At 40.8% G+C, this 27,859-nt stretch overlaps 1 long non-coding RNA gene across 3 annotated transcripts; it reads right to left on the bottom strand.

Annotated features, from left to right (window-relative positions):
• Nucleotides 1-36: 36 nt before the first annotated feature.
• LOC117077896 lies at nt 37-27,859 on the bottom strand. 3 transcript variants are annotated; one of them, XR_004434861.1, is made up of 3 exons: nt 27,353-27,859; nt 11,741-11,907; nt 37-161 (listed from the first exon to the last, which is right to left on the bottom strand). It is a non-coding gene; the product is annotated as an uncharacterized LOC117077896 (long non-coding RNA). The 3 variants fall into 3 exon arrangements; XR_004434856.1 differs by lacking the exon at nt 27,353-27,859 and adding an exon at nt 26,417-26,476; XR_004434860.1 differs by lacking the exon at nt 27,353-27,859 and adding an exon at nt 18,459-18,595.

Raw genomic sequence — 27,859 nt, 5'->3', positions numbered from 1 at the left:
CTGAACAATACCAGACAGTACGCGGAGAGCTTTGCATTGTGTTCACCACCTCGCTCGTTTTTATTCAAAATGATTCCAGAAAATCAGTGTGACCATCTGGTCTTGGAGAAACTTCACTGAGGTCCCAAATGTCTTCAGTACCCAGATGAATCCTTATAACTCTATTGAAAATACATTTAAAAAGTAGTTATTGATCATGTACTGTGATCCTGGTCCCAAGCCCCGCACTGTCATTTCCTTCCTTCAAGGAGTTAACGGTTTTATGAAGGGAAATGGCCGTGAAAATGAGCAGTCTCCACTGAAGCAGGTAAATAAACAGTAGAAATTCATACAAAGGTCTGGGCGTGGTGGCTCATACCTGTAATCCCAGCACTTTGGGAGGCCGAGGCGAGTGGATCACGAGATCAGGAGTTCAAGACTAGCCTGACCAACGTGGTAAAACCCCACCTCTACTAAAAATACAAAAATTTGCCCGGTGTGGTAGTGTGTGCCTGCAATCCCAGCTACTCAGGAAGCTGAGGCTTGAGAATTGCTTGAGCCTAGGAGGTGGAGGTTGCAGTGAGCCAAGATCGTGCCACTGCACTCCAGGCTGGGCGACAGAGCAAGACTCTGTCTCAAAAAAAGAAATCCATACAAAGCCTGCAAGTTCACAAAATCACTTCCACTTTGCTGCTCTTCATCAAAGGCAGTAAGGAGAATTGCATTTCCATTTGCTCTAATAAAACATAGAACAGCCCCAACTCATTAGTTATAAAGCGTAATATTCTGAGTTGTTGTTTATCAAATTTGGCACTGGGTACATCAAAGGACACTGGTCAGTGTGCCATCAGGAAAAGAACAATTAACCTAAGTAATGCAGGCAAGAGTCGATGCTAAAGTAGTTATTTCAACCATGTGGAAAACACTGTACATAATCATGTACTGGGAAAAGTCATGCAATGAAAGTTAACATCTTTTTTTTTTTTAAGGCCTCCAAGAAAAGATGGGGGCTCTGGTTGGAAAGATGTGGCAGATGTCAGCTACCAGATGGCAAGAAGGAGGCAGTTCCGGACACAGGCTCGAAACAGAGAAGTTAGTGTGGGAAAGTGAGAGCAAACTGACCCCACCATGCAGAGAGAGTGGGCAAGGCGTGAGTAAAGACAAGGAACAAGAGAAAGAATGAGAGGAAATGCTGTTTGGTGGGTGGAATTTGTGTTTTGCATCTAAAAGTGTTGTTCTGAAGAGGGCAGAAGATAACCACGCTGGCTGGAACAAGATAGTCTTTGCCCATCAGGGGACCAGTCACTCTTCATCAATTCTTAGATTGACATCTCTCCTCTTGTGGCAAATAGCATCTAGAAGCTCCATGTCTTCACAGAACAGAAAGTCCTAGATATCTTGATAATTCAGCCACTCATCAGAGGTTCTTGAATGCTTTCTCAGAGTGCTGTTCTTGGAATGAAAGCAACAACTTTCGTGCCCCGAGTAAGACCAAACAACTTCTCATAACTCCATCATAGAGTATCCGTGCTACACATATGCCGTAGATACTTAACATGAAATAATACCTTAGGCAGCATACAGTGATGATTAACAGACACTGCGAGATGGCTCCTTTCTATCCACCTCCCTGCATATGTCCGTTAGCAATATAAAGCTAGGGGCCAGAGACCAGGTAACATAGATTGTTTGGAAAAGTTAATTTATTAATAAGATAGAGATGACCATAAATGGAATCTTGAGAACAGCGCTGACATAGAAAAAGATCTAGAACCTCCTTTAGGGACACCTATGGCATAGGAGGGACAGGACGAAGCAGTTGCTAACACCAGAGCAGAGACAGTCACATTAGGGAAGCAATCGCCCACAGCAGCGGTGTCAAGCAAGATTCTGCTGAGCCTTAGGCGCTACCCAAAGGCATCTGCATGTGGCAGGAATGGGAGAAATGGGATGGTAGAAGTTCTTCAGGCTCTGAATCCCCACTTCTGCTTTGACCAGAAGAACGACGGTTTTACCTATTTCACATAATGGGTTTCCACAGGTGATTTCAAGTAATGAGAGAATTCCAAATGTTTGAAAAGCGTGTGTACAGACAATTGTTTTTCATATTGCTTTACCACCCAGATCTGATTCCTTTATATTCTGGCTACATAACCTAGAGCTGATTGATTCATTGCCTAAGTCAGGCATTCAAGGCCCTTCATGGTCTGGTTTAAACTTTTCCCAGCCTTTTGTCTATAGCTTCTTTCCATGCTCCTTACGTACCAGCCAGGCTTAACTAAAAACTCACACCATGCAATGACCCATAAGGTTCCCTGTGTTTAAAATAAACTTTGTCCTCCTTTTCTCCAGTGCGAGGCATGCTTCCAGACTCAGCTCAAAGGTGCTTTGCCCTAAACTCCCAGAGAGAGGTCCTCTGCTTTGATAACACTCAGCACCTTTTCTTAAAATAGCGCTTATTCAGTTATAACGACACGTTGGGGAGGTCTGTTTCTTCCATTCGACTGTGAGCCCTTCGCAGTCAGGAACTGGGTTTTATACGTTGCTGTTTTGCTGAAGACCGGTAGACTGTGAGCCCTTCGCAGCCAGGAACTGTGTTTTATACGTTGCTGTTTTGCTCAAAACTAGTCATTAGTTGCCTGGCCCCTTCTAAGTTTAGAGTAAACTTCAAACTTTCTCATTAAAACGACAGTGACCAGTAGTGCCCACCAGATGGCAGTGTGTGGACATTTTTGCTTACCAATCAGGAGGGAGCGGAAAGGTTTTATAGCAACTTGCCTTTCATCTTTGTCCTTGCAAACAAATCCTACAAACACCAAGACTTATTGACGGGGCAGAATTTACATCTGTGAATCAGAACCTTAGGCAGCCTTGTATTCCCTATATGCTGCTACTTTTTGAAAACATTCCTCTCGAAGACTGAGAAAGGGTTATGCTGTTCTGTGTTCCAAGACAGAGAAACTTGGGTTTGAATTTTATCTTCACAAGTGCAAGGTGACCCTCTTTTCAGCACTTAGGAAGAATGGCCACCCACATCCACAGACTGCTGGCGTCTGCTGAAGTTCCTTAACCTCCTGCCCACCCCCATCTGCCAGACTCAAGCAACAAGCAAAAGTCAGCCACTCATTCCATGCTTGCTTTTAAAGTCAATATCTTCCCTGGGTTCCACTGGACAGCACTGTGCTTTTCAGTCCGGGAGACCTGCAGGTCACTTTTCCCTCTCTTCCAGGATATAACTAAGAGGTACGTCCTAGCCTCCTTACCTGTGGACCTGGGCTGGCCTCCAGAACTTCTTAGAAGCAAAGGGGCTTCCAAATGGAAGACATCCCAGTCGAAAGGGAAAACAAAAAGAAACATCCCAGTGGGTCTCCCAGACTATACAAAACATTCAAAGGCAAGAAGAGTCTCCATTTCCACTTCTTTTCTGCCTCTGCCATGACTATTTTGTAATTTCCTCTGCTCTCTAACCAAGTGTTGCATCTGCTGGTGTAGTAGTGCTACATGCAGACAGCAGGGAGGGGTGGCTGCCATATCCATCTGCATCCACGATGCTCCAGCTCCTCTAAACTCATCCTACTTCTATAGATTTTCTCTTTCTCCACTGCTAGAGCAGAAGTTATATTAGAATGTGGGGCCGGAAGATTCTGGAGAGTTCAGCTTCTTTTAACCAAGCAAGTCTCTTTTAATTCAAAGGGAATCTCAAGGGTCTAACCTGGAGATGGGATCACTAGATAACTCTTCCCTCATCCTCCTCCTTCTGTGGATAGTGTAGTGGTTAAGACTCAAGCCCTGGAGTCAAACAGACCTGGGTTCACGTCCCAGCTGTGTCACTCCCTGACTCTATGACCTTGGGTGAGTTACTTAGCCTCTCCAAATCTTAAATTATTTATCAATAAATGGAGAAAATACAAGTGGACCTAAGAGGGACGCTGTGCAGATTAAATGATAAGGCAGGAACAGTGTTTGGTGCAGTACCTGTGTACAGTGAACTAAATAATAGCATTAGCATTTGCAGACGTACTCTGGAGAAGGCACAGCTCTCTAGAAATGATTCTTGGTGTTACATTCAGCGCAGCTTCAGAAACCTCTAAGAACCAAACACCTCTTCATAAATCATGCCAAAACTCGCCTTTCAAATGAGATGCATATTGCTTTCATCTAACTACTTTTTTATTCATTAGGATTTGTTTAGTATATAAACTGTGGATAGCTCAGGGTAAGCAGTGAAGATACAAGAATATATAAACCATGGTCTCTGCCCTCAAGGAACTTACAGTGTGTTGAGGAGATGCACCCACAGCAACTACTATATGGTGGGATCAGTGCTCTAACATGGATATGTACAAGATACAACAGATAGAGTGGGAAGGCGTCTGAGTCCCTGACACTCTGTACAAGGTATTGCAGGTCCTCGCCCACATGGAAAAGTCTACTTCCAGCAACATTTGTCTTTTTGAGAATCCATTATGATGTCTCACACCTCTAACCTTGACACTGGCTACTCTCTTTCAGTGGAATATCTACCTGGAAAATTCCTACTCATTGTCTAAGTCTTCTGCAGATCCCTCAAAGAGACTTAGGGTACCTTCTCTTCTTAACTGTGACCTAACTGAAGGTGGAGTTTACATCTTTATCCTTTGGCCACCAGCATTTAACACACTGCCCAATACAAAACTGATATTTAGTACTGGCAATGCATAAACAAAGTTTTAATACATTCATCATGCAGCCAACACTCCCTGGTTTTTCAGTACAAGGAAAACCAGCTGATGTGATGAACGGTCTCCTGTTCCACAAGCCACACAGATCCATGACAGTAAAGCTCTGACTACTACAGAAAAATTTTTTGATATTAGCCAAATTTTCTCTGCTTTTAACTACCACCCATTTTAGCTTGGCTTTCTGTTAGGAGAATGCAAATAAAGATATCCATATTCTCTTCAATATGGCAGCCATTCATATATATGAATATATCAGACTCATATAATATCAATATAAGATTCTCCTTTGTGATTTCTCAAACACACACAGATAATCAAGTCATCATTAACATACATTATTTAGTGTCTGACATGTGTTAAGCAATTCTTAGCAGCCTGAGTGTCATAAATGTGGCCCTGATTCCTCCAATATCATCTCCACACATATCTCTTAAGTTCAGCTTTGCTTCATTGTATTAATTTCAGTCCTGTGTTCTAGAAGTTCTAGATTATTTTAGACATTAATTTGCTGTTATTATTGTTATTGCTATTAATTTATTGAAAACGTGTGCCAAGCATGATACTAGGTGTTGACACACTTCTTTTTCAATTCTCGTATTGATCAGAATCACAAACAATCCTATCCCTACCTTATAGGTGATGGAACTGAATTCTTGAAACAGTAAGCCTCTGTTCAATGTTACTTCACTGTCAGGAGGTCAGAGACAAGTGGCAAGGTCTCTCCAATGCCAGAACTCTTTCTCCTTACTATATTATGCCATCTCTTTGTGTTAGTCTATGGTATTTGATTTTTGTTTTAGTTTGGTGTCTGTTTTTTTTTTTTTTTTTTTTTTTTGATGGAGTCTCCCTCTGTTGCCAGGCTGGAGTGCAGTGGTGTGATAGCTCACCGTAACCTCCGCCTTCCAGGTTCAAGCGATTCTCCTGCCTCAGCCTCCCAAGTAGCTGGCACTATAGGCGCCTGCCACCACGCCTGGCTAATTTTTGTATTTTTAGTAGAGACGGGGTTTCACCATGTTGGCCAGTATGGTCTCAATCTCTTGACCTCATGATCCGCCCACCTCGGCCTCCCAAAGTGCTGGGATTATAGGCGTGAGCCACCATGCCTGGCCGGTGTCATTTTTATACCTGGGCATTCCCTCTTCCAGATAATCTTTCAAGTAATTAACAACAAATATTGAACAGAATAAAAGGCTTCTAGTCCTCACCAAAAACCTCCTTCTAGCGTACATGGAACAGTTAGCATGCTCAAGAGTCATTTTTATTCACCCGCTCATGAAACCAGTGTGTAAGACATGACCCTGCCCATATTTCACCTGCTTATATGCAACCACATCACAAGAGGTCGTGTTAAGTCCACTGCTAAAACTTCCTCATCCTGCAGATTTACCCATGGCGTGGCATGATAAGAAAAGGCAATGGGGTGTGTCTAACACAACCTGTTTATGGTAAACTTCTATTAACTTCTAGTGATCGGTGCCTTTTCTCCAAAATGCCCATGAATCAGTTCTGTAATGATCTGTTCCAAAATTTCAACAAAAACCAGTAGGAAACTTGTACTATTTCCTGGCTTCACTGTTTAGTCCTGTAATAAGATGCAAGTAATCCCTTTTATTAAAAGAGAAAATCCTGTGAACCTACCAAAATATTGGCTGTTCCCAGGGCTATTGAGAAACTCCCACACCTACACCCCCAGTTACATTTTAATGCTCAGTTTGACAGCAGAACCACCTGTCTCTTTGTTTCAAAATGTGAAGTCACATCACTATTTTATGTACTGTTTCCTCTTCATTGCCTATATGTCACCTGGAGGAGTATTTGGCTAAATATTCCTAAACCCACAATTAAAGGTTAAAAATACCCTGAAATTGCAGGAACAAATGGTTGCCTGTAAGTTATGTGGATCTCTGAAGCCCACTTATAGGAAACAAAGCTTTCTTGCCACAACCATATTAAATCCAGGAGGGTGTAGGTGATGTCTGATTGTTCATCTTTGTACTCCCAGGGTCAAGAGCACAGCAAGGGCTCAAGAAGTATTTGTTATAGTGAGCAGGGAGAAGACAATAATGAGAATAAGTATACTCTTAACAGAGAGAACTCAAAGTTTTAAAATCATAGTAAAACATGTATGACTGACATAAGAATGTTTTCAGAAAGCAGGTCTGGTCAATAGACTGTGGGGAGAGTTCCTGAAGATCCTAAAGGAGGAAGCTACACAGAGAGGAAAGGGAAGAGGAAAGTAAAGTGTTTGGGGGAGTTTCACTGGAAATGATTGAATAAGTCATGCTGTTGGAGAGAGAGGCCCACGCTTCAAGTCCCCAGTATGCCACCATTAGCCGTTTCCTACCGGAAAACCCTGCATCTTAACAGAGTCCCATTTTCTAGTAGATTTGACAGAGACCAGAATTCAGATCTCACAGGAGTGCTGTGGGGATCAATTGAGGTAAAAGATATGAAGGTATGGTATGAAATCAGTATCACCTACACCTAAGTCTGGGTTGGGGTCAGCTTGAGTAAAAGACCAAGGGATTACAAAGAGGTATCTAGGATGAATTAAGAAACTACTTCCTAACTGTAGGCTCTCAGGCTACCTGGAAAAGATTCTGACTCAAGAAAAATGTTGGCCTCCTCCAGGTTGAGAGATCACACTTACACAGTATTGGAGCAGCTTTTGTATGACAGAGCCATACAAATATGCATCCAGCTTCCAGCTCTCTAGTCAGCTGCAATTTAGCACATCCTACTCTGAATTTGTCACTTTTCTCAGACAACCATCTTCTCCTCCTAACATCCCTATTTATCATCGACAGGCAGTATCTCAAGCCACTTGGGCCTGAAATTTGTGTCCTCATTGTCAACCTTGAAGCATAGAGCTGTCATTCGAAGAAATCCTTCGACTACGCTCAGCCCAGACTTCCTCATCTGGAGAATGGAGATATTATCAGCGGCTCCTACTTTGTTTCAGTGTTTTGTGGGAATCATCTGATGGATGGAAAACCTTTTGGAAAATGTAAAATTCTATATAAAAAATGATGATCCTGGCCGGGTGCGGTGGCTCAAGCCTGTAATCCCAGCACTTTGGGAGGCCGAGACGGGCGGATCACGAAGTCAGGAGATCGAGACCATCCTGGCTAACCCGGTGAAACTCCGTCTCTACTAAAATATACAAAAAAAACTAGCTGGGCGAGGTGGCGGGCGTCTGTAGTCCCAGCTACTCGGGAGGCTGAGGCAGGAGAATGGTGGGAACCAGGGAGGCGGAGCTTGCAGTGAGCTGAGATCCGGCCACTGCACTCCAGCCTTGGCGACAGAGCGAGACTCCGTCTCAAAAAAAAAAAAAAAAAAAAAAAAAAAGATGATCCTAAAAATTGCAATATTATAGGATTAAACCAGAACAACAACCTTCATCTAGGTTATACATGAAAATCGAGTTTAAAAATCTCATATTTAGTAATAACCAAAAGATATTGGTTCAAAGAATCATGACTATCACTTGTGCAATTTTTCTACTTGTTCTCTAGCTAAATACCTTAAATCTGTGGAGTTCTAATACTGAAAGAATTAAGAAAATCATTGCCACATTAAAGGTGAAAGTTTTTAAAAATATATTAATGAGGTGGTGAGAAGTAGGCTGCTGACATTAAAGTAGGTTTGGAAGTATTTGGTTTCTCTAATTAAGTAGAGCTAATAAGTTTCTCCACTGAGCCTGAGCGCTGGGCTCAACAGTCTCACAAGCCTCTGAGTTCTGTGATCTCAATAAGGGATGGCCAACTGGCAGCCGAAAATAATCTGCATCATGAGGTGATTCATCCTTCACACCTTTGGGTGAAACCTTCCTGTCAGAATGCAGGAGCAGGTTGCAAGCACCATGCAGGGTTGAGTTAGCGTCTCCGCGGTCTTCAGGAGCTGCTGAGCCCTCACTCATATCAAGAGACCATAGCACAATGTCACTACAACAAGAATCAGAGAATGGCAAAATGAAAGCTTCCACAGATCACAAATCAGAGCTGGGAACAAAGTGGCAAGGAGGGATAGAATTTAACTTAATCACCCATAATTGAAAATGGGGGCAGGAGGTAGGATCTAGAGATACAGAAGGCATTCCTCTGCCCTCTTCTTACTCACAAGCATGGGAGACAGGCTTTAAAAAAATAAAATGAAGATAATCTAGCATATCTTCAGTGTTTTTGTGGGGTCTGCAGGTATAATCAATCCCTTGATGTAGTCTTTAAAGCCATTTATGATCTGGCCCAGCTTTCCTCTCCATTTCTGCACATTCCCTGAACATCTCACCACCACCTCCCATCACCACAAAGATGGAAGGAGCTTCTCCCAGACCTGGATATGTCCTCTGTATGTGCTGCCCGTCCTGCCTGAAATGACCTGTCTTTCCTCTGCACATGCTAAGTCTTCCTTAGTGGGGCCACCTGTTCAGCAAAGACATTCCTGACCATCCCCTTTCTGTCACCCTGTTTCCCCTAGTTCCTCGAACTCTTTAAACTTGGTCCCTCTTTCAGGTCTTTGCACAGGTGCTTCTCTCCATCTTTCTCATCCTGATTGCAATTTATCTCTCAGGTCTCCACTTAAATACCACTTGGAGGAGAAATCCTTGATATCCCATTGACTTCTCCAATCAGGGCCCCATCTAATTGTCTACTAGAATCCTGTTCTCTTCCTTCATTACACTCATTACACTTATCACAGCTTTTTAAAGTAATAAATCAATAAAAAATATAGTGTATGTACTTGATTTAAGACCACACACACAAATACTTGAGACTGTAACGTTGGTAAATTTCAAGGAGTGTGTTTTGCTCTTCATTGTAGATCCAGTAACACTGGATGCTCAATAAAATATTTGATGAACAAATTCTCTTCTCAGAGTGCTCAGAGCACTTTGTACAGTCTTTAAATATAACACTTATTCCATAGTAATGTAATTATTTTCCTTCATGTTTATCCCCGTTCCTGGATTTTGAGCTACTCAAGATTAGGTGAGATGGCCCCACAACACCCTGCACTTGGCATATCTTAATTGACTTTAACCTGCCTTCTAGCTTCTTGGTGGCAAGAGCAGCTTGTTAGAAACACGCCTGGTGCCTAACACTGTGTCTGGCACACAAATAGTTTCGAAACAAATGAATGAATGAATGAATGAATGAATGGCTAGAATGTCTTCCCCTCCATTTTCCCTTGACCTCCCAAAGTGCCCTTTAAATGTTGGAGGATATTGCATCCTGTCTCTTTGGTGAGATACAGTGCACCTTCTGTGTGTGTTTCTTACTTAAAACACATTCAATAAAACCTACAGAGCTTTAGATTTACAGAATAGATGTTTAAGGCGGGCGATTACTTCCTTGAAAAAAGGATTTTTTCCTGCAACATGATACAGAGACCTGTAGGCATGCAGCTCTTCCCTCCATTGAATTTAAAGTATGGTTTGTTGAAAACTGCTATTTGTTAATTTTTCAAGGAGAGTCTATTTTATAAAGCTTGATGTACTTGTGTGCAAATAGGTCCACGTTTGAGCTGTGTTAAAGGAATCAGGCAAATCCTTACTCATCACCAGGTAGGACCAGGCTGGTGACACAGGAGCTGCAAACACAGTGCTTGGCCTGGGCTGCAGAAATCAAGATTGGCACGGACGTACCCAGGCGAGTTAGAGAGGAGGGGCCTGCCTAGGAAGGGGATGCAAAACTGCATAATCCAAAGGAGAAATGAAAGGTGCCAAATGAAACTGCAGAAGACTTACAGAGCGCATGCTTACTCTCTTGAAATACCTGAAGGACTGCCACCGAATTAGGCTTTTTCTATATGTCCCAAAAGAAACGCTCAAGGTGGAAAAAAACCATTTAACTGAATTGTACGGAAAAGAATGGGCTGCCTTAGAAGAAGCTGACATTCTGGACATCAGCAGGGTGCAAGACAAGAGAAGGAGAATAATAGTGGTGATGTTGTGGGAGGCATTTAAGCATCAGATTTGGGAATAGGGATGGTAAGGAAGAGGTAATTAATACTAAGTAATAGCAATGATTTATTGACGTAAGTGCTGTGTGTAGGCATTTAACCCCTATAATGCTGTAAGCTGTCAGGGTACCCTTCGTCCACTCCATTTTACAGATAAAGTAACTGAGGCACACAAAGCTTCGGAATGTGCCCACAGTCACCAAGCTAGGGAGGGCTGGGGTCAGGATTCAAGCTTAAGTCCATCCACGTCAGGAGCCTATGCTTCTAGCCACAAAGACAACTTATGTCCCATCCAACTCTAATTTTCTGGGCCTTAAATATTGAGATACCAAGAAAAAACCTATACAGGAGTCTCAAGTGTATCTGGTGAAGCTGAGTCCTTCACCTTCTCCTTTCCTTTGTCCTCCAGCGTAATTCCTGTGCTTACGACTACAGAGCATGAAGCCAGTTTTCAAGTTTACTGCGTGTCTCTGTGTGTGTGCATAGATCTGACAGGGCTAGTTCATTTCAAGTAACCAAGTATGTCTTTGGACAGCTCTTGTCAAGATCCAATAGAAGAGCCAATTCCAAAAATATGTTCCTTTAGTGGTTTTTTAGGGTTCTCTGCTCTGCACGGATTGACAATGTGGTAACAAGAGACATTCTGGAGACTGGATTTAATGCAACCATATGCTAGACAGAATGAGAACCCATATTGCAGCAGACCAGCCGGTACATTTCCATGTTAACAGAAGCTTGATTGCAAATTACATTTAGTCTCAACAGCTCAGTTCACTGCACACAGATGCCATGGGGGACTGTAAAGTTAGCGAGATGTGGGGGAGTACGACTAACATTTTTTTTTTTTTGAAAAAAAAAAAAAATCCTTCAGCTGATAGAATGCCAAGGAGCATCAGCGCTGATGCTGAAAAGAAAACGCTGCTATATTTGTTTTGCCAGAAAAGGAAAAATAATCATTGTCGCGAGTTGTTAGTCAAATTATGAATACGAGCTCGGCTGGTAATTGTCTGATAATACAAACAGTGATATTAGGGTTGTCAGATGCAGCACGTGCTGTTTGACAGCTAACATGTACGTACTCTCTGGATGAGGAGCTGGTTCACTGATTCCAGAAGTCAGGCAAACAGAGGGCTGGCTGATGGAGGAAAGATTCCCTAAGATCCTGGCCTCCAGTCCAGGGCTGGATCTGGGTCAGCTTGCCAAAGTGTGGTCAGTATCTCTGCTACACAGAGGAGGGTCGGTGAAACTGTGGAAAGAACACAATGTGGGTTTCAGTGGCAGATGCAGCTCTTACTTACTGTGCAACCCTTGGCAACTTATTTAACATCTCTGAGCATACATTTTTCCACTTCTAAAACAGGGATAATTTTCAACCAGGTCCTCCTCCTTTGTGAGGATCAGCTGAGAACCTTGTGTGTGAGCATACAGTAAACCACATGGTGCTTTCTAAATGTTGGGGCTGTAAGTTGTCTACTTGGCTGGGTTTCTTTTGCTCCCATTTTAAGAGCTGAGCTAGAGTGATTTTTTGTCCATTTTCTCATGGCTGGAGCAGATTTTCTTCTGTCTGAGTACAAACACCTTTCAGATAGAATCATTCATCTTCTTTTCCTCAAGGAATGTGGCCACAGGGTACCTCTCACCTAGAGGCCTCCCTGACCCCTTTATTACATGCTTGTCCCCTAGGGAAGCTAGAACACGTTCATCAAGTTCTATCCTGTATGTATAAAGCCGTCATGCTCTCCATCCTTCCGTTCTCCAGACACAAAGCTGTGATAGACACTGTTCTGCTTAACAATGTGTTCTCCCCTTAGCCTCAAACTCCCTGGACCCCTTGCAGTTGAGAGTGACTGGGTGGCTAAGTTCTAGCCAAAGGCATAAATATGGACAGGAGTGATGTACACAACTTCCAGACATCACCTTTAAACTTGCTATGCATGCCTGATCCTCATTCTCTTTCCCCAACCTCCAGATGAGTGGCAAAGACTTGAGGAACTAAGGGGAGGACAGAACCAGAAGATGGAAGGCACCTGGGTCTCCGAATGACTGCCTGGAGCCTAACTCCCCTACCAACCTGTATTGTGCTGGGAAGTGAGTGAGAAATGAAAGTCTACTCTCTTAATCCACTGGTATTTGTTGGTTGGTTGTTAATGTAGTTAGCCCTGCCATAAAACCCAAGCAATCATTGACTTTGTCTCATTACACAAAGTGTGTTGTTACCAGAAAAACTAGCAGCATCTCCTCAAATACTCCCTGAATACACCATGTTCTTTCACACCTCCAAGCCTTTGCTTACATGACGTTTTTTCCCTTTTCTCTTCTTCTCTCCTCAACTCCAATTACACTTTTGTACTGAGTAAACTCCTACTTTCAGGACCCAGCTCTAACACACCCACCCAGAAGGATTGCCACTTCCTTCCCTGGCTTTCACAAAACTTGTACATGCCCATTATTATGTGATAATGGAACGATGGTTTACACATATGTGTCCCTCCTCTTGAGGCAGAGACTATGTCTTATTCAAGGCTTTAATGAAAGTCTAAGACAGCTCTCTTTTTTCCTTTCTGTTTTTGTCTACTATCTATGGAATTAGGGACCCTAAGGCTACATCTTCCAGCTTTAAAATAGAGAGGCACAGAGACAAATGGAATTGTCCATTTGATTCACCTTTAGAAGATCTCATCGTAGTGCAGGGAAAGGAAGATCACATTTTTCTTTCTACCCATCCAACAACCAAGGCCTATACTCGCTACATAGAGAGACATGAGAAGGGGAAAGGTGCTTACTTGAGAGAAGCAGGCATAACGTCCTGTAGGCATAGGCGACTTTCCTATCAAACTAGGCCCCTGCCTCTCTCTCCCTGCTCACTGCATTCCCACTTGGCACCCGACTGGGACCCCCAAGAAAGATTATCCTTCTAATGGCCAGAGGCAAAGCTGTAGCCTGCTCACATTTGAGTCCAGCAAAGCCAGTCAATAAGGGCTGTGTGGAAGACAGGAATGTAGAGCTCTGTTCACAGCAGGGCCTGGATGCTCACATCAAACACTGCTCTGTACAACTTAAGAACACCCTGCTGTGTTCCAGATTTGAGGGGAAAAACGTCTTTTTCTTGTTTTTGTTTTTTTGTTTTCAAGTGGCTATTGCTACTGTTACTTGTTTTGGTTTGAGAGCCCACTTCACCCAAATACACACACACATATTTTGGGGTTTTCAGAAGCTGTTTATTTTGTTGCTTTCTTAATGTTGATACTTTGGGCTTTTTTATTTGCCACTTTGACATTTTCATTGACATTTTTTTTTTCAGTTAACTCCTGGAAGATACACAGGGATTTCCCAATGATTGCAAAGCAAATGGTGGCAAAATCAGTCTTGGATCCAGAATGGGAAGCCCAGGTTTGGGTCCTAGCGCTACCACCTAACTGGGACAAATCATTCCACCTTAGTTCATCTCTAAAATAAGAGAAATATGAACTCTGTCTTTCCAGACTTTCAATTCCATAAGGACAGGGCTCATGTCCATTTTGTTTAAAATTGTCTCCATACATCTATCCTAGCACTTGGTATTTTGTAGCCCGCAGAAAAGATCATAGAGTGACTGAATGATGATTGTGGAGACCAAATAAGGTAACAGACATTAAAATGCTCTATAAATCCTGTAGCGGTCTACACAGAGAAGTGTAATTATTGCCCAGACTGGAAATGTATGGATTTCCCCCAAACTAAAGAGTTATTTAGCTATTTTAGGATAGTGGAAGATACTTTGGCAAATGTATTTCAAATGTGCATAATAACCTTGATGAGGCTCAGCACTATAACGCAAGTGAGAGGCAGGGCAGAGACCTAGCTGTTTTCCTGCCCTTGAATTCTGAAATTTCTGCATTCTTAAAGTAAACTTCTCTTTGTTGTCCAGTTAGCAGAGCTATTTTTTGTTAATAGAAACCAGGAGCCTTTAGCAAGTCTAACTATTAACTACAAGCTGCTTGAGGGTTCACATGTATTCACAGTTCCTAGCACAATACCCTGCAAAGAGAAAGTGCTCAGTAAGTGTCAGACACTGATACTGAAGTTCAGGGATGTTCCTCTCCAGAAATGGCTCTCCTCCCTGAAAGTCCCCTTCCATAAGGATCTTGAATGACTTCTCCTCCCCCAGAAGTCCCCTTCCCTAAGGATCAGTAATTACTACTGATATACTTGTCCCATCTTCCCTTCTGAACCAATGTTCTCTTGCCTCAGCATACCCTCCACCGTGACACAGGGAGTCATGGTGGAAGTGAAGAGGCTAAACACTGTACTGGAATTGTAAGTTCACTTATTGCATGAGGTTTATTTGGCATCAACCATAAGTTGGTGAATGTTCGAAGAAGTGAAAGAAGGCAGTCAAATTTCTAGACTTGGTGACAGGTGAGTAACATATAGAGCTTAGAACTGTTGGGAGATAGACACAAACACACACAGCTATAATATAATTTAAGTATTATAATACATTCAAGTACACAGCCCTCTGAGAGCTCAGAGGTTATGCCAATGTGCTGGGACTTGAGATCAAAGAAGGCTTCAGAGAGTAAGAGACATTTGTATTGGACTGTGAAATATGCATAGGACTGCTCCAGATGGCAAGAGTCAGGAAAAAGGGCATTCTAAGCAGAGGAAATAACAAGTTCAGCCACAAAGAGGGGTGGACAGATGTGACAATGACAGGGACTCCATTGCATCTGGAAAGGCTAGACTAGCATTTTCCAGAAGATGCTCTGAGGAAAAAAAGATGTTCCATAGCCAATAAATTAGAGAAATGTATCCTGTATTCTCATTTAGAAATGTAAAATGCAGACTTGCTTATTAAAGACTCTGAGCAATCATTTGGGCAGCTACACAGATATTCCAGAGAAATATAGTAGGGGGACATGAAGGGGACAGTGAAAGTGAATGCAACAGAGGATAGATGTAGACAGATTTCAGGGGGAGCATAATTAGAAGTAGCTAAATGTCGAAGAAGATTGGGTGTAAGAGGACTAGGTTTTAGCTTGTTGAACTAAATAGATAGCAACGCCATCTAAGAAGAAAAGTATTTAGAAAAGGTAACACGGGTTTTGAAACTTGTCATGTTGAATGTGAGCTGACCATGAGGCAAGCCTGTGAAGATGCTGAGACAATTGATAGTACATGTCCAGGATCCACAAGTGATGTTGTAGCTCAAGAAGATGCTGGACAACCATTAGAACTGCAAGAGAAGAGATCAAGCCCCGGACAGGGCATTGGATTGGATGAGGCCATTTTGGCCCAGGGCCTCTACTATTTTTAGAGTCAGAGGGACCCACACTGAAGAACATAGATGGTCAAGTCTCTGGCTACTGATTGCCTCCAAGTTCATAACCACCTGCAGCTGATCATAGAAGTACTGACCACAAAGAAGAGCTCAACATCTGCACACATCCCACTGAAAGGAAGTAGATTAAAAGATACGCATTTAACCAGTAAAACTTTTCAGGAGCCCCATAAAACCACTATCTTTCTGTTGGGCTATCCTAACTCAGAAGAAACAATAAAAACACAGCATATTCAAGCACAATCATAGGAAACTGCATACATTCCTTGTCATGTACTTTACTGATCAATACAGCCTGGTAGAGTGGAGAGAGCACTGGGCTAGAAGTCAGGTGGTCAAGGTTCTAGTCATGACTAGATCAGCAAATCATTGTAAGTCCTAGTGAAAATTATCTACTTTCTATGTGACTCTATTAACATATGAGTAAAATGTATTTAAAATAATTATACCATCCAGGTGCAGTGGCTCATGCCTGTAATTCCAGTGCTTTGGGAGGCTGAGGAAAGATGATTGCTTGAGGCCAGAAGTTTGAGGCCAGCCTATACCACAATGGGAGACCTCAACTCTACAAAAAAATTTAAAAATTAGTCAGGTATGGTGGCATGCCCCTATATACAATCCCACCTACTTGAGGAGGCTGAGGTGGGAGGATCACTTGAGCCAGGGAAGTCAAGGCTGCAGTGAGCTATGATCATGCCACTGTGTTCCATTCTGGATAACAAAGAGAGGCTCTATCTCAAAAAAACAAAACAAAACAAAACAAAACAAAAAACACACACCCACATTGCTTATTCCTAGGGCTGTCAGGAGGGTTCAATGAGATTGGTTCATTTTGTGAAAGACAACGTTAGTAATGGATACTACTTGTACTCAATATACAACCTAAACTGTTGAAACTTTGAAGAGTCCTGAATACTGAGGAACATAACATGTTCATTTTGCAGATGAGGAAACTAGGCCCCAGAGATGGCAGGTGATTTACCGAAGGTCAGACACGCAGCAGGGACAGAGCCACCAGATAAGGTGGAAGCTCTTCCTTCCTGGTGTCACTGCTTTCTAAAGACCAAGGACTGGAACCCTGTTTGAAAACAAATCATACACTGGAAAGAAATTATGGGTTGAATAGCTAACATGTGTATTCAAAATTCCAAGCAGCAAATAAAGCCTGTAGTATGAGTAGTCCAGGTAACACTATTTGCCTCCATACTTCTAGGAAGTGAGTAACTTTCCTTTGTTGTGTCAACTCGAGTTGGCCACAGTCTTCAGAGTCTCACACACCTCCACTCAACGACTTTAACATACACTAATCCATTCTGTGATGGTGAATACTTTCATTTATATTGATATCCTCATAGACTAGGTTAGAAATTCAGATGCATTAACACAGCCCTCTCCTGTAGATCTTCTCCTCTCTAACTCTAGATGGAATGCTCTAGGTGAGGAGCCATTTATTAGTTTGTTCTCACACTGCTATAACAATACTGTCTGAGACTGGGTAATTTATAAAGGAAAAAGGCTTAATTGACTCACAGTTCCAAAGGGCTGAAGAGGCCTCAGGAAACTTACAAACATGGCAGAGGAGAAAGCAACGACCTTCTGCACATGGCGGCAGGAGAGAGAAGTGCAAGCAGGGCTTATAAAACCATCAGATCTTGTGAGGATTGTCACAAGAAGAGCAAAGGGGAAACCACCCTCATAATCCAATCACTTCCCTCCCTCAACATGAGGGGATTACAATTCAAGATGACATTTGAATAGGGGCACAGAGCCAACCATATCAGGCCAAAATTAATTTCTTTCCTGAACTGTGGCAAGAGTCTTCTAACTGATCTTGATCTTGCTCCTTTGCCTTTTCCTTTCTGGAGTTGGCATTATTATCTTCCCATAAGGTTACTACTTCTTCCTCCCCGTCTCCACAGCACACAACATAAGACCTCAAATCTTCATCCTGGCATTCAGACTCTTTCCAGATCTGATCCCAGTCTCTCCAGTTTTATTTCTTCTACTTCCTTATTTGTATGTTACATTTCAATCTAAATTAGACTCATTGTTAAATCCTGAATACACATAGGCCTTTCTTTACACTAGTCTCTCATCTGGTAGACCACTGATCAAGACCCACCTCTGTTTTCCTTGCACCATCACAGTATCATGTTTTTCCTGTTTTCAGTACATATTTCCTTTCATAGTGTCATGATCTGTGTACTGGTCCCACTTCCTCATTAAATGGTCCTCATGTTGATTTTATCTCCATCCCCCATAGAACTTAGCTCAGGGCCTGGAAACAAGTCTCTTCCAGAAAAAGCTGACTTACATTATTTGAGGAAAAATAGACATGCTACACTAGAACTGAAGACCATCATACTAAAACTTTTTAAAATAAACAGCTTCGGCTAAAGATGAAAGTATTTCTATGCAGCTTCAAATCAGATTTGAGTAGCTGATTCTCCAGACAAACTCTAGGAAAATTGTTTTACCTGTTTTCCCGCCTGACAGTTCAGTTGCCTAAGTTGCTTTGAAGTCTATAAAATGGCCAGTATCTCCAATCTGAGCAACGTTTCCTTTCCAGACAGGAAGACTGCTGCTAAGTACAGAAGCCACGCTTGTTTTTGCGGTCAGGCTGCAATGGTGACTCATCCAGTAAAGCCAGAGACTGTCTGTTTTGATGTTTCACTGTTCAGAGACTCTTTACAGTTGTACTTTGCTTTCTTTCTCTCTCTCCCTCATCACCTCTGGTGAGTTATCGGAAGGGTCACACACATTTAACAAACGGAACGTGTATAAGGAGAGAGAGCACGCGATTAAACGCGCTTTCAGCTAACGCCCAGAAATAGATGCTTGTGTTTACAACTCTGATGATAGGGTTCCAGTAATGACTTGGCCTTTTTCTCCTTGATTGAATATTCCCTTGGGCCTGCCAGTCCAGGCTCCTGTTATTTAATGAGGACATTGGAGCACAACATCAAGATGTCTGCAAAAATGACCTTTCTTTTGGGCTCACTCCAAATGCAAAGAAAAGAAGAGCCCAAGTTAGACAGGGTGGTTCTGGAATACAGCTTTGGAATGTGTCCTTTTCCCAGAAGCTCAGAATCACGGAGTCATGCACTATCAGAGCCGGAAAGAACCATGGAGATGATCTAGTTAAAAGTTTCATTTTTCACATGGAGAAACTAAGGACTAGAGAAGAAAAGCAAGTTGCCATAAAATACAGAGCACAGTCACAACAAATCTTAGTATTCCTTTGAATAGCTTAAGACAGAAATTAACCATGGGCTAAATGTTGGCTTTAAATAAAAGAGAAGCTTTCCTTAGTTTCTCCTGTGTTATATTGTGGCACTATTATGCTCTCCTTTTCCTACTTAAGGAGATGAGAGACAAGCAGCACCAGCATAATACTATGCCTCTGGCTGTAAGTTCAGTGTCTCACTGTTAGCTTTGAAAGCCAATATAGGACAAGGATAAAGGTCAGTGCTAAAGGGTCTTAACGAAGACAATCTCAGAGATCCCAGATCTGCCTTATTTACTGTGTAGTTGCATTTTGGCTTCACCTGCAAAATGGGGGATTAGTTTACCAACTGAGCATTCTTAGGAAGTTGAAATGAGAAAATATGATCAGAAAATGCTCGGTAATATAAAGTTTTACTGCATTTGTTAGAAAAATTATTATTATGTTATCGACTCCTATATATATGGTCTTGCTTCCTTCAAGACACAGATTTTACATTCTCAAATTACTATAATTTTGCCTTTTTTGTGAGTTTTTTTCTAGTCAACTATATATATATATACACACACATAAACACATATACATATAGATACACCTATATACACATATACATATACACACAAGAATATTTATAATTCCAACATTAGAATGTATCATAACATATTTACATAATATCTTAAACGATATTACTTTTTTGTAATGTATAGAAGTAATTCATTAGGGATTTCTTTAGCACCAATTTAAACACTGAAGCCCAAGTTGGAGTCTCCCTGAGTCCTCCCATCAATGAAATTACTACATAATCTGTGCTCCAATTTAAAACATTTTTGAGAGTAAAAGGTAAGATTATTACTAATTATGCTGCCAAAAAGGATAAATCTGAACTGTTCTGGGTAAAGGGCGACATCCGATCACGTTACTTAGACTTGTACAGAATTTTAGGTATTTTACCTACCAGAGGTAACATGGCATGGGGTAAAAAGCACATATCTCATAATCAGAAGTTTTGGATCCAAGCTCAAGATTCGCCATTGTTAGCAAAACTCACATATGGCCCTGAACCTCACTTTCCTCTTCACTAAAACACAGGTCATTCCTTACATCTCACACTCAGGTTATCACCTGCATTTGAGGAGTAATGTAAATGAAAGTCTGTTATAGCTGGAACATATACCTCTACTGTCGGATTTTTAAAATAGTACTTTCAAATGGATTTTTAAAAATGCACATTGGTACTCTTCATATCACATCATGGGTGTGTCCTAAGCAGTTCACATTCTACCAGAGTATAAAAAGGATTGCTTGATAGTAGATCCCTCACACTCACAGAGGAGAATCTACATTTGCCTCTAGTTTCATCCCATTACACTCCATGTCAAAGGGCTATTGGCATTCTCTTTCAAGCTGTTGTTCAGTTTTATTAACTACTAGTTAAAATAATCTGCTACATTTTGACCATGCCAGGCCATTTTCCTCTGATAATATTTGAGTTACTGAGATTATACCTGTAAGATCCATTTTAGGCCAGTTAAGAAAGCACCAAGAATAGAAGTTTAATTTTTTCAGGTGCTACATGTAAGTTAATTTACCATTTCCTTAATGAGGAGCAATATTTGAATTCTCTGAAGCCTCATAATCTCTCCCAGGCAGAAAGGAATCATGGATCTTAAAGATGGTCAAAATGGTTATCTTCTGGTTGAGTTCTTCTTTCTATAAATTATGAGAAAGATCTCATGGTGCTTATAACCCTACATACTCGGTACTATGCATGTGCCTAGAACCCACGGCACATGATGCATGTGCCAAGACCTGTACATACAACATGGGCATCTGGTTGAGGATATTCTGTATTACTCAGAGCTGAGCTTGCTATGAGTGCTTGATAACTGCATTACAATTCACTTATCATTGCCATAGTCATCAACATAATCATTTATCAGTTCAACATTCAGCTGAGAAGTTTTATTATCCCTCTTATGAAGAATGCCTTCAGTATTATCTTTGATTTATCAGCCTCCATGAGATTTTTTTGTGCATTTCTCTTTCCTTCACAATGCCTAACACAAGGCCCTGTATAGAAGTAAATGTTTGATAAATGTTAGTAAAATAAGTAAAATTATTTTCATGCTCCTTCCACGGTGCACGTCAAACAACCATACCTCTACCATAGCTCAAAATCCTATGCTTTTTTCTTCATCTGTGCATTAGTGAAAAAAGCAATAGACTTGGACTTAAAACAACTGAGCTTAAATAAGGAGTGAAGCGACAACTCTTTCCAACAGACTAGTTTCAGTTAATAAATGTAGAGAAAATGAGGAAAATAGAAAATGACCATTACAACATCATCATAACAATGGCAGCAAGCAAGATCCACCACAAGAGGCTAAAATTAGTTAATGAGGGAAAGTTTAAGTATAAACAGCATATTTTTATAGTCTCAAGTGTCACTTCTCAAAATATTTAGTAATAACAAAGGGGGAAACAGCAAATTTCTGGTGGAAAATTCAGCAGATGCCATCTTAACCAAGTGATCAGGGTTAATGTCACCAATAATATGTACCAACATAATATACCACGGCCTGAGAAGAATGTATCCCTGCTGTGGCATCTTTCCCAATACCTTCAGTATAGTCCGGAGAAAAAATCAGAAAAACCAAAATTGAAGGACATTCTACAAAATAACTCATCAGTACTCTTCAAAATCCTCACAATCATGAAAGAAAAGGAAAAACTGTGAGAAATTGTCACAGATGGCAGGAGACCTGACAACTAAAAGCAACGTGGAACTCTGAATTGGATCCTAGGAATAAGAAAGGATATTTGTGAAAAAATTGATGAAATATGTATAAAGTCTATACTTTAGTGAATAGTACTAAAGTTAATTTCTTAGTCTTTGTCATTGTTCCATGGGTAGATAAGATGTTAATATTAGGAGAAGTTGTTGTTGCTGTTGTTGTTTTCCTAAGTCTAAAATTATCTCAAAATAAGAAGTTTAAAAGATAACTGAGTTGAGCCAGGTGCGGCGGCTCACGCCTGTAATCTCAGCACTTTGGGAGGCTGAGGTGGGCAGATCACCTGAGGTCGGGAGTTTGAGACCAGCCTAACCAATATGATGAAACCCTGTCTCTACTAAAAATACAAAAAATGAGCCGGGCATGGTGGCAGGCACCTGTAATCCCAGCTACCCGGGAGGCTGAGGTGGGAGAATCACTTGAACCCAGGAAGCGGAGGTTGCAGTAAGCCAAGATTGCCCCATTGCACTCCAGCCTGGGCAACAAGAGCAAAACTCTGCCTCAAAAATAATACTAATAATAAAATAACTGAGTTGAAGTGCCAACACTGCCACCTACCAGTGGCATGTCCTTAGGAAAGTCACCTAAGCTCTCTCAGCCTAATCTTTCATTATCACTAAAATTAGAGAAATCGTACCAACCTTTTGTTGATATGAGGTCAAAATGAGATAAGGAACACGAGGGCACTTCGAAAACTATAAACTCTTACAAAAATATCGTTATTACTTCTTAACTCTTTGACCTTTGTGTCTCATTCAACTACAGTTGCCAGATAAAATACAAGACTCCAGTTAAATTTGAATTTCAGATAAACAACTTTTTTAGTATAAATATGTTCCATGTTATGGTTGAGACATACTTAAAACAATTTTTTAATTTAAATATCCTATATTTTTATTTCCTAAGTCTAATAAACCTACTTCAACCTGACTTCCAATACTCTGTCCCTTTCTTTAAGATGTCATTTTCCCCTCCTCCAGGCCATCTTTGCACAATACTGCAGCTCTGGTACAATGATTCCATGCAAATGCCATGGTGGCCCATGCTCTAGGAGAGAGCTGCACAAAGGTTCATCTATCACAAGAGTCTAGCAAAATGAATTAAGAGTACATGACAAATAGGAATTTTCCCTTTCTGACTCATCTTGCAATTGTGTAAAATTTGTCTTAAAAATTTTAAGTTATTTTTACTTCTTACTCCCCACGAAAGCCCAATGATAAAAATACTGTGAAGATTTTTTTAAATTATGAGGAAAGATCAAAATCAGCAACAACCTGTAAGGTGGTCCTAGTAGACTAAGGTATGAGCCCACCTCTTGGAACCTGTAGTGAGGTTTTGGGGAAAGAAGTAAAGAGAAGAAGAGGAAGGATTTGAGCACAACATTTTTACATATACCAGCTAGACATATAGGGAATTATGCTTAACTTCACTTTCCTGGTGAGAAACTGAGTCTGAGGGAAGACAACTTAGACTCTACCTCATGAAGGCCATTGATTTTGTACTTCTTTCTCTTCCATAACATCTGGACCTACAGGTTCCACCCACAGGACACCTCTTTTGTGAGTTTTCCTCCTTTATTCTCCAAATCAAGTATGGTTTGTTTTTCTCTGAATCTTCACATTGCTTTAAAAAGACCTAAGACGTTTACCTGGGAGTACAGCCACATGTATTCACATTGTATTAATATCTCTTATTTTGGCCTTAAGGACAAAGATCGTGTCATGTTCATGTCAAGATAACCTACAGTATCTCCAAAGCAAAGGTGACTTTCAAAATCGAAAGGTGAGAGGCCCAAGTACTGGTTCAGGTTGACCACTAACTTGGCACATTGGTTACAATATACATTGTGGCAGGTGCAATTTTAACTTGTGTCAATAGTTTCCATTTGTTAACATATGCCAGCACTTATATGATCTCTAAAATCCTTCCAGTTCTGACATCCTGCCTCTTAGGATGCCAGTTTTTGAAGGAGCAGACACCTAAGTAATGGTTTTATGGTCCCAGTGCTATTCTGGCTACTGAAATCAAATTCCTATGGGTATCATAATTTTCCTTTTTGGTTGTCACTCCCATAGTTCCTTCTACTCACCTTGGAGGTATATCAGAAATATTATCAAGGATCTTCTGTAAGGGATGATCCAGACTCTGAGACCTGACTCAATGGAGTGAATAGTAACAGGCTTTCTGTGAATAAACAGCATGAAATCTCTGGGTGCTTTTACCCAGGCCATCTCCATAAACCACCCTGTCTCAAAGGAAAGATGCAGATTTGTAATTACTGACAGCTTAGAGGTCAGAAGCTCTAAGTTTATATGTTGTTTTACAGGATATTCCTGCTGGATTTAAGTCTAGAAACTGGATTCAAACCCTAGATCATCATCACAGAAATAACTTTCTGCATTTCTGGTTAGCAATTATTTCACAACGAAATCATGTGAATAAGAGCTGTCTTTCCTTCCCTACAGGGTTTGATAGGAATCAAAGAAGATACAGCTAGCAATAATTTATAGAATGCATAGCGAACACCAGGTACCAAGGTAAACACTTCACTTGTATCATTTAATCCTTCTGATGTCCCCATAAATTTGGAGGTCCAATTTCCATTTGAATGATGAGTAGATCTAAGCTCAGCAAGCTTAAGCGAATTATACAAGGTCATAGAGGTAGGAAATAATGGAAATGGAATTCAGACACATTTTGCTGCCCCCAAAAAACCATACTCTTAATCACATGCGCCCATTTCCCATATAAAAATGCTTTAAAATCAGAAAGCATCATACACATGAAGGAATTCTCATTTAACCCTCACAACATACCAGGGGATAATAAGGCAGGTATTTTTTCCCAATTTATAAATAACCAGTGGCCAGTCTTAGTGACATCGAGCTAATAAGTGGCAAAACTAGGAGTTAAGCCTATTTATTATCTTGTTCTCTGGCCAGATTCCTCAACTAAGGAAAGAAGAATAACCTTCAAGTTCTGTCTGAAAGCAGAGTGGTATTTTTTTTTTAATACTAGAAGAAGGTCATGCCACCTTATGAGAATATAACTCTACCCTCCATGTATCTTCTGAGCCAAATTGACTTATTTTATGTGGAACAAAGAGTTTTCCTGGTGTCAGCACCTGATTGCCCCAAATGGACTTTTCTCTGTCTCATGCATCATCCCCCAAACCAAAATTGTCAGTAAAGTCCTGCTTCCAGAATTTTTATTATCTATAATGATGCTGTGAACTCAGGAAAAGAGCTCAGCTCTCTTCCAGGCATCGACAGTGCTTATAGTGCTGGCAGGGAGAAATCCACTTTGTACTTTGTCAGGAAAGTTAATCTGATATGAGACAATAAAGATGGAGTGCCCTCAGGGTGATGTTCTTACAGAAGCATTTTTTCCTGATCATTAAAGACATTTAAAAAATAAAACAAAATATACCAAAAACAAACAAACAAACAAAAAAACCCTGCAGTTCCGTTTTCTGAATAGGCAATGGAATCTCTCAATGAGAAAAATAAATCTGATGTAAAAAATTCTGCAAAGGAGGAGGATGGTCTTTTCTGAGATCTGGGGTCCCTGAGCTGGCAGAATCCTAACATGGGCTTGAAGGGGATGCTTCATTTGTGCCTTAGGATTAAGAAGACTTGTGAATAGAGAGACCAAAGAAGGATTAATTGGGGGAGGAGTTGTTTACATGAAAGCTGTAGCTTTTTATTTCTTTGCCAATCTCCTATCTTTTTGGACCTCAAAAGGGGTGGGGTAGAGAGAGAGAGGAATGAATCAACTATAAACAAACAACCCTGAAAGAAGATCATACGGTCTGACAGGCCCAGGGCTCAGTGAATAATAAGCACCTTCATTTATGTAGCACTTTATAGTTCACCGTATAATTTCTAGTATATCATTTCTTTTGATCCTCAAAAACAATAAGGGAGGTTAGCTGGGATTAGTATCCCCATTTTACACCTGAGAATATTGAAGCCAAGAGAAGAAAAGAAACTTGCCCAAGGTTATAGATCTTGTTTGTAGAACAAGGATTTGACTGGCTCTGACTCCATAATACAGGGTTTCCTTCCAATGCTACATTATTATCTTAAAGTTAACATTAAAAACAATAAGAAAACTTTTTGTCTGAGTATAAGCAGACTTTGTTTATGTAGTTGCCTAGAAAATAATTAAATAAATTACCCAATATTGGAAAACAAGAAGTAAAAGCAAACATTCAGAGTGGACAGAGACCTACAAGATTACCTACTGAATGGAAGGTAGAAGAGATTCAAGTAAATCACTTAGGATCTCATTGCAAGATCTAATATTACTCTGGTCAAAAGTTGATTTAACTTTCAAGCTAATAAATTAAAAGTTAGGATTTATTTAACATGGGTTATTGTATACAAAGATAGGTCTAGACTCTGCCATCACTTACCCATTGAACAATTTCTTATCTTGCTCCATGCCAGTAGCAGACCTTCCCAAATTGAATGTGAAAATATGTGTGTGTATATATATACACACACACACACACACACACTTTGTTCTCAAAAAAATGACATCATATGTACACGTGAAACAAAAGAGAAAGCCCTGCTCCTGAGAGGATCTGGCAGAAGAATCATCTAAACTCTCTTGTTAATCTGTGTCTTTCACCTTCCCCATCTCCCAGGGTTGTCACAGTGCAGTTTGAAAGCCGTTGGTTTAAATCATCATACGGGAGGGAGCTTTTGTCACCCTTTCTGAGCGCCCCTGGCACTTTACATATGCTTCTTTTCTAAGCCACTGTTTTATTGTCACAAGGAATTTCTCTGCCTGCTTCCTCCGCTAGACTGAGGCCCCTCAAAGACAAGCACCATGTCTTATTCTGTGTACCGACTCCAGAGCCTTCCCAAAGCTGTCTCTGGCACACTGGAGCTCTTTAATTAATGTGCTCTGAATAAACATGTGAATTAGTGAGTCAATGAATAATAAGTAACTTTAAGAAGGTAATATTCTTAAAATATTACCTGAAAAAGCTGAATAATCAGAACAAATACAATGAAGTAAAGACAATACTCTGTTGCATTACTCTAATGCATTTCAAATTCTACACAATCATAGAGCAGTACCATCTCTAATTGGCAAATAGGTGAGATGCCAGCCTTGATGGGCCCGCCACGGCTGGCTGGCCAGGGTCTGAGCAAGAGAGACTCAAGAGCACATTTCCCGGGCACATTTCCAGTCCCAGGGAGAACCGTTCCTGTCAAGTTTATCAGCCAAATCCTCCTGATTACCAGAGGTCAAGAGCACATGCAGCAAAGCATTTCTCTACTCGCTTAGTCCAAGGAGAAACTTGATAGAGTGCCAGCAAGAACAATGAATGTTTTACCTTATAAATGCTGAGGAGACAACATGTTCCTTTTAGCATTAATTGCTTCATTCAGAAGAAGCCATTTAAAATCCGAGTCTGGTCTTTTTCCTTGATGAGCAATTTCAGGCTGCCTACCAAAGCTTTTGTTTGTTGGGAGGAGAGAGAAAGAGAAAGCATTTTGTTAAGGCATTTTAATTTTCATATTTAATGAAACAGATTGGGTAGCAGGTTCCTTTGATTTTATTTTTCTGTTCCCTGAATACCTTCTTGTATATTACATATTCTGCCGGAGCTTCCTGCAAGAACTTTTCTACATTTCACAAGTTAAGGCTGTCAAATGTTACCCACTGAATCAAATATATTTCTTGCGCCAATATTCAGTTATTATTATTGTAACAGACCAATCATAAATCTCAAAGCTGGAGAGAAAGGGAACATGTACTGATGTTTCTCCATATTCTCTTGAGCACATAAAATTATATAACTCTCTAAAGCCCTCTTTTTATTGCTGCATCTAAAATGCTT

The sequence above is a fragment of the Trachypithecus francoisi genome, unplaced genomic scaffold (genome assembly GCF_009764315.1).
Source record: "Trachypithecus francoisi isolate TF-2019V2 unplaced genomic scaffold, Tfra_2.0 Lachesis_group0, whole genome shotgun sequence".
Taxonomy (NCBI): Eukaryota; Metazoa; Chordata; class Mammalia; order Primates; family Cercopithecidae; genus Trachypithecus; species Trachypithecus francoisi.
Note: the sequence above shows the minus strand (reverse complement) of the source record. Positions and strands in the feature narration are given on the sequence as shown.